This window comes from Nicotiana attenuata, chromosome 3, assembly GCF_001879085.1.
Source record: "Nicotiana attenuata strain UT chromosome 3, NIATTr2, whole genome shotgun sequence".
Lineage (NCBI taxonomy): Eukaryota > Viridiplantae > Streptophyta > Magnoliopsida > Solanales > Solanaceae > Nicotiana > Nicotiana attenuata.
In genome coordinates this window covers 4,465,469-4,473,580 of record NC_031991.1, presented here as the reverse complement: position 1 = coordinate 4,473,580, position 8,112 = coordinate 4,465,469, and the positions used below count along the sequence as shown (strand labels likewise).

The window sequence follows — 8,112 nt, the reverse complement described above, 5'->3', positions numbered from 1 at the left end:
CCTACTACCCTCCCCTACCACCCTACCCCCCCCCCCCCCTCCCCTTCCACACACACACAATAACTACTATAGTGTTAGTACTATAAAATCAGCTTTGTCTAAAACAGCACAGAAAGGGGCTGATCCAAAGCAATTCCAACTGGACCCTGCTCACTCTTTCATACTGATCTTACGCATGCAGTATAATTGAGATAGAAAGCAGAGAAATACTACCAAATAACTTAGCATCTTTCCATACCCCATACCTCTGATCAAACTTGTATACTTTAAAACATGAAACAAGTTTCAATTCAGAAAAAAGAACAATTACTTTCTCACCCTAATAGAATTAAACCCTAGTATCAGTTGAATATCCCCAATTCAATCAATCACTTCATTCCAATTTCTTGATTTTCCCCTTTTCATTAGATCATTAAAAAAGTTTCTATCAATGAGAAAAACAAAATCCCAATTCATGATTTAAAATCTTTATGTGAGAAAAGAAAATAAAATTATACTTTGCTTACCTTGAGAGAGTGGCTAGAGAGAGAAGCAAGAAGCTGTGTTTTCAGAATAAAAAGAAATAGTAATAACCTAACCAAAATCAAAATTAGTATAAAAAGCAGAGAGACAAAATCTAAGATAACTCTATGACTTTATCGATAAGTAATTACCAAGAAGTTGCAGAATACTTGTCAACATAAAATACAAAAGGAATAGAATTATATCACAGATAGGAGTGTTACTCCATCATACTTTATTATTTAGATTAAAAAATATATTTTTCAGTATTATATTCATATATCTTTTATGTTTATGAATACCAAAATTAATTTGAGAAATTAACTTAAATAGATGCCCGTCCAAAGTTAATTTTAGAGCCTGTTTGTCCATGAAAAATATTTTTTTTTTCAAAATATTTTTACTTTTTTTTTTTTGAAAAAAGTCTTTGGTCATAAAATTTAATTTTTACTTGAAGATGAATTTTGGAATTTTTAAAAATTTGAAAAAATTTTACTAAGATATTGCTTAGTGTATGTATAAAGTGGAAAAGGGGTGAAAACTCAAACATCGCTATGGACTTGAGCAGTAAGCATATATTTATAATTGAAGTGTTCTAAAATTAGATAATCATACCAAATTAATACCTATTGTCACAAATAACTCTAATTGATACAGTGATATTGTCCTAGGCCTAAATAATAGGAAAATTTACCTAGTTATACTATTATATAAACTTATTTATTATTTTTATTTAGGTCCATATTTTTAATTACATTTTATAACTATATTTAATATTGTCACGACCCTAAATTCGAACCTGTCTTGATGGCGCCTATTGATGGTACTAGGCCGGCCGACTTTCATAATACTTCAATAATTCATTCAAAGATGTGCTAAAAAACCTTTTTATAACAGAATTTTCATTAAGAAAAAGAAACAAGAGTTGAACTCTATATAGAAATGCAGAAAGAAAGCCCCAACCATCGGGGTATCACTAAGTCACAAGCATCTAACATAACTGGTCCGACAATAACAAGACAAACATAGTCTGAAATCCAAAATACAACTAAAGGAAGATAGGGGAGAAGATAGCGAGGTTGCGAACGCCGGGCGGCTACCTTACTATCTCCAATAACCAGCTACGAGGACTATCAACAACCTCCACGATCAACTACTCCTGGATCTGCACACGAGGCGCAAGGAGTAACGTGAGTACACCAACTCAGTAAGTAACAGAAATAAATAGGGAACTGAGAAGTAGTGACGAGCTATGCAAATACAGTTCATTTCATTAAATTCAGTAAAGTGTAGGCATGCTTTCAGTCCAGAGTTTAAGTCAAATAAGTTGATTTAAGTCAACTTCAAGTAAAGTCAGATAAAATATCTTTCAACAGTTCCCAACGCAAGGATATAAGGCAACTATGAGCATCAATGATGAAATCATATACTACCCCTCGGGCAATCATCACTCAGTCCTCCCAATCACTCCAACCTCACAGCCACTCATTCCTCATAATCGCTCAGCACTCGGACTCGCACTCAGTAGGCACCTGCGCTCACTAGGGGTGTATACAGACTCCGGAGGGGCTCCTTCAACCCAAGCGATGTATCAACGCCAATCATTGCAGAATCAATGAAACATGCTGCGGCGTGCGGCCCGATCCCATAAATGTCCTCACAATCAGGCCCTCGGCCTCACTCCCTCATCAATCTCTCTAGTCTCTCGGGCTCTCAGAAATCAAGATAATAAGCCCAAACATTAATGACATGATGCATAAAATAGAATAACAGAGACTGAGATGTGATATAAGAATGCATGAACAAGACTGAGTACGGAATATCAATGAAAACAATGAGATGATAGCAAGAAACGACCACTAAAGTCCCAACAATACCGGCATAAAGCCTAAACATGGTATCTAGCATGATTTACAGTCAATCTTTCTATAACACATAGGAGGCTAACAACAGGTTGTTCAACTTTACAGTTTTTACGGGACGGACCAAGTCACAATCCCCATCGGTGCACGCCCACACGTCCGTCACCTAGCATGTGTGTCACCTCGAAAAATAATCACATGGCACAAAATCCGGGGTTTCATACCCTCAGGACCAGATTTACAATTGTTACTTACCTCAATCCGAGCAAATCTCTACTCCGCAATGCCCTTGCCTCTCGAATCGGCTTCCGAACGTCCCGAATCTAGCCACAAGCAGTACAATACCATTAATATATGCTAAAGGAATCAATTCCACAAGAAAAACTACTAAATTAGACTCAAAACCCGAAATTGGCTCAAACCCGGCCCCCGGGCCCATGTCTTGGAATCTGACAAAAGTCACAAAACCAGAAAGCGCATTCACTCACGAGTCTAACCATAACAAATTTACTCAAATCCGACAACAAAATCCCCTTCAAAACCTCAAAATTCCATCTCAAGAACTCTTCCACTTTTCCCCCAATTTTTCACCCCAAATCACAATTTAGATGTTCAAAATCAAGATGTAATCATGGAATTTAACCAAAATCAAGTGAGGAACACTTACCCCAATCAACTCGCTGAAAATCCCTTCAAAAATCGCCCAAATCCGTGGTCTCTAACTCAAAATATGAAAAATTGGGTCTAACCCTCGATTTTGAAATTTAACACTACTGCCCAGATTTCCCTCTTCGCGAACGCGGAAGTAACCTCGCGTTCGCGAAGCACAAACTGCCTCTGACTAGAAATCCCTTCTACGCGAACGCGATCTGTCACTCGCGAACCGAACCTTTACTGAACCTTCTCATCGCGAACGCGACCTCACCTTCGCGAACGCGTAGACCAAATGGATGGGGTCCCCAGCTACCTCTTCCCTTCTTCGGAATGCGTTACTCATCTCGCGTCCGCGATGCACACTACTCTTAAACCTTCGCGAACACGTCCCTTACTTTGCGAACGTGAAGAAAAATTCTTCCTCAAACTCCAGATACTCTTCGCGAACGCGAGACCTGTCTCGCGAACGCGTAACAGGAAACCAGTAAGAGCAAAAAACCAGTAGATCGGGTATCTGTCAAAGGCCATAATTGATCCGTTAATCACCCGAAACTCACCCGAGGTCCTCGGGGCCTCAACTAAACATACCAACACGTCCCATAACATCATATGAACTTAGTCAAACCTTCGAATCACTCAAAACAACATCAAAACACCAAATTACCACCGGATTCAAGTCTAAGAACTTCTAAACTTCTGAATTCCACAAACGATGCCGAAACCTACCAAAACACGTCCGAATGACCTCAAATTTTGCACACAAGTCAGAAATGACAACACGAACCTACTCCATCTTCATGAAATCCAATCTGACCCCGATATTAAAATTTCCACTGCCGGTAAAAATTGCCAAAATTCTAACTTTCGCCAATTCAAGCCTAATTCTACCACGGACCTTCGAATCACATTCCGGACGCTCTCCTAAGTCCAAAATCACCTAATGGAGCTAACAGAACCATCAAAATTTAAATCCGAGATCTTTTACACATAAGTCGACATCTGGTCAACTTTTTCCTACTTAAGCTTCCAAATAAGAGACTATGTGTCTCGATTCACTCTGAAACCACTCCGGACCTGAACCAACTAACCCGGTATATCATAATATAGATGTAGAACAAAAAAAAGTAGGAAATGGGGGAACGGGGCTATAACTCTCGAAACGATCGGCCGGGTCGTTACATCATCCCCCTCTTAAACAAACGTTCGTCCTCGAACGGGTATAGAAACATACCTGGAGCCTCAAATAGGTGAGGGTATATGCTCTGCATCTCCGGTCTCCCAAGTAGCCTCCTCCGCGGGCTGACCTCTCCCTTACACCTTCACTGAAGCTATATCCTTTGACCTTAACTTTCGAACCTGACGCCCCAAAATAGCCACCGGCACCACATCATAAGTCAAATCACCATCCAACTGAACCGTGCTGAAATCCAAAGCATGAGATAGATCACCGATATACTTCCGAAGCATAGAAACATGAAATACTGGATGCACACTCGATATGCTAGGTGGCAAAACAAGATCATAGCACCTCCCCAATCCTCTAAAGCACCTCAAACGGCCCAATAAACCGAGGGCTCAACTTGTCCTTCTTTCCAAATCTCATAACACCCTTCATGGGTGAAACCTTCAGCAAGACCTTCTCCCCAACCATGTAAGATACATCATGGGCCTTTCTGTTAGCATAACTCTTTTGTCTCGATGCGTCGTGCGAAGTCGCTTCTGAATCAATTTCACCTTGTCCAATGCATCCTGAACTAAGTTTGTACCCAAAAGTCTAGCCTCACCCGGCTCAAACTAATCCAAACTGGAGATCCACACCGCCTCCCATATAAAGCCTTATACGGAGCCATCTGAATACTCGACTGATAACTGTTGTTGTAAGCAAACTCCGCGAGTGGCAGAAACTGGTCCCATGAACCCCCAAAATCAACACAAGCGCGTAGCATGTCCTCCAATATCTGAATAGTTCACTCAGACTGTCCGTCCGTCTGAGGGTGAACTATTGTGCTTAACTCAACCTGAGTGCCCAACTCTCGCTGCACGACCCTCCAAAATTGCGATGTAAACTGTGTGCCTATGTCTGAAATGATGGAAACTGGCACCCCATGAAGCGAACAATCTCTCTGATGTAAATCTCAGCCAACCGCTCTGAAGAATAGGTAGTGCTCATAGGAATGAAGTGCGCGGACTTGGTCAGCCGATCCATAACCACCCAAACAGCATCGAACTTCCTCGAAGTCCGTGGGAGCCCAACTACGAAATCCATGGTGATCTGCTCCCACGTCCACTCTGGAATCTCTATCTTCTAAAGCAAGAGACCCGGTCTTTGATGCTCATATTTCACCTGCTGACAGTTGAGACACCGAGCTACAAACCCAACTATATCTTTCTTCATTCTCCTCCACTAATAGTGCTGTCCCATACGATACAGTGGAATAGAAATGGGTTGAGTGCACGGCACCAAATCAATACTGAAGTCAATATCCCTGTCCGGCGGCATGCCCGGCATGCCTGCAGGAAACACATCCGGAAAATCTCTCACCACTGGAACTGAATCAATAGTAGGAATCTTTGCACTAACATCCCTCACAAAGGCCAAATAAGAAAGGCAACCCTTACCAACCATCTGCTGGGCCTTCAAGAACAAAATCACTCTACTGGGAAGATAATCCAATTAACCTCGCTACTCAATCCGTGGCAACCCCAGCATAGCCAACGTCACCGTCTTAGCGAAACAGTCCAGAATAGAATGACACGGAGACAACCAATCCATGCCCAATATCACATCAAAGTCAACCATACTAAGTAGTAACAGATCAACTCTAGTCTCTAATCCTCCAATAGTTACCACACACGACCGGTATACACGGTTCACAATAATAGTATCCTTCATCGGTGTAGATACACGAACAGATGAAACTAAAGACTCACGGGGTATGTCCAGATAATGAACAAAATATGACGACACATACGAATAGGTGGAACCAGGGTCGAATAATACAGAAGCATCTCGATGACATATGGAGATAATACCTGTGATCACTGTGTCAGAAGCAATGGCATCTGGTCTGGCAGGGAGTGCATAGAAACGGGCCTGACCACCACCTGATCGACCTTCCCCTCTAGGGCGACCCCTAGCTGACTTAGCTCCACCCCGAGCTGGCTGGGCGGGTGGTGAAGTAATCGGGGCTAAAGATGCAGCCTGACTCCTTTGTTGTGCTAGACCTTCATAACGACGAGGACACTGCCTCCACACATGCCCAAACTCCCCACACTCAAAACAACTCCCTAGTGCTGGTGATGGGGACTGAAGGGAGCCCCGAGCACCGGATTAACTAGTAGAAGAACCTGACATAGAGGAGCACTGAATCGATGGAGCACGGGACAAACTCTGGGCTAGGAGGGCACTGAGTGATGAGTGGACCTAATGAGAACTGTGAGAACCATGGCCCGATGATGCACCACGGTGAACTGGGCGGGCCGTCTGAGCATGCCTGTAAGGACGACCTCTGCCGTGGTGAAACTGACCCCCAAGAAGGAACACCACCAAAGCTACCTGAACCACGAGACCACTTGACCTCCCTCTCAACTCGCTCCTGGCTGCGAACCGACTTTATCTCCCGAGCAATGTTAACAACCTCATCAAAGGTAGCACTAGACACCCTCTCTCTTGTCATAAGCACGCGCAACTGAAATGTAAGGCCATTAATGAACCTCATGATCCTCTCCCTGTCTGTGGGAACTAACCAAACAGCATGACGGGCCAACTCAAAAAATCTTATCTCGTACTGCGTCACAGTCATGTCATCCTGACTCAACCTCTCGAACTGTCTGCACAGCTCCTCTCTGCAAGACTGCGGCACATACTTCTCCAAGAAAAGAATGGAGAACTACTACCATGTAAGTGGCGCTGTACCAACCGGCCTATGCCTCTCATAAGCTTCCTACCAGTGAAGGCAGCTCCACTGAACTGAAATGTAGTGAACGAGACCCCACTGGTCTCCAAAATACCAGTTGTATGGTGAATCCTCTGACATTTGTCCAAGAAACCCTGAGCATCCTCTCCCTCTGTACCGCTGGAAGTCGGAGGCTAGAGCCTCCCAAACCTCTCCAATCCACGCTGCTCATCATCAGGCATGACTGGAACCACATAATCCTGAGCAAGTGCAACCGGCTGGGCTGGTGGTGCCCCCGGTGTCTGGAGTCCCTGTACCACCTGCTCTAGTGTACGGGCGGCGGGAGTCTGAGTGCCTCCCCCAACCTGGGAAGTGGCTACTGTGGTAGAAAATGAGACCACCTGAGCAAAACTGGTGCACACGGTTAGAATTTGAGCTAAGGTCTCCTAAAGACCTGGAATCACGAAGGGCACAACTGGTGCCTGAGCTGGTCCTGCTGGTGCATCCACAACTGGGACCTGATCCTAAACTGGGGAAACTAGTAGGTCTGCAGGTGCTGCCCTAGCTGCTGTGCGGTCTACACCTCTGCCCCTACCATGACCTCAACCACTACCTCGGCCTTTCGCGACCCTAACTGGTGGCACTGGCGGCTGTCCGTCCTGCCCAGTAGCACGTGTCCTCACCATATGTGAGAGAATAGTATAACAAAAGTTTAGTTACCGGTATCAACATATTCGCACGATAAGAATTCAAGAATGTGAAGTTTTCTGAGGGTTCTGCAGTCTCTCGAAGATAAGTACAGACGACTCCGTACCGATCCACAGGACTCTACTAAACCTGCTCATGACTCGTGAGACCTATGTAACCTAGGTTCGGATACCAACTTGTGACGACCCAAAACTCGAACATGTCGTGATGGCGCCTATTGATGGTACTAGGCCAGCCGACTTTCACAATACTTCAATAATTCATTCAAAGATGTGCTAAAAGCCTTTTTATACTTCAAATCTCTACCCCACAATGCCCTTGCCTCTCGAGTCAGACTCCGAACGTCCCAAATCTAGCCACAAGCAGTACAACACCATTAATATATGCTAAAAGAATCAATTCCACAAGAAAAACTACTAAATTAGACTCAACCCGAAATTGGCTCAAACCCGGCCCTCGGGCCCATGTCTCGGAATTCGACAAAAGTCACA

General features: G+C 43.8%; 1 protein-coding gene across 2 annotated transcripts in view; it reads right to left on the bottom strand.

Annotated features, from left to right (window-relative positions):
* LOC109223224 (immune-associated nucleotide-binding protein 9) overlaps positions 1-603 on the bottom strand; it is a 5,627-nt gene extending 5,024 nt beyond the window's left edge. The window contains exon 1 of one of the 2 annotated variants that reach the window (XM_019387441.1): positions 507-603. The gene's annotated coding sequence lies outside the window, so the exon portion shown is untranslated. The remainder of the gene's footprint in view (positions 1-506) is intronic. The other variant, XM_019387440.1, reaches the window with a different exon arrangement.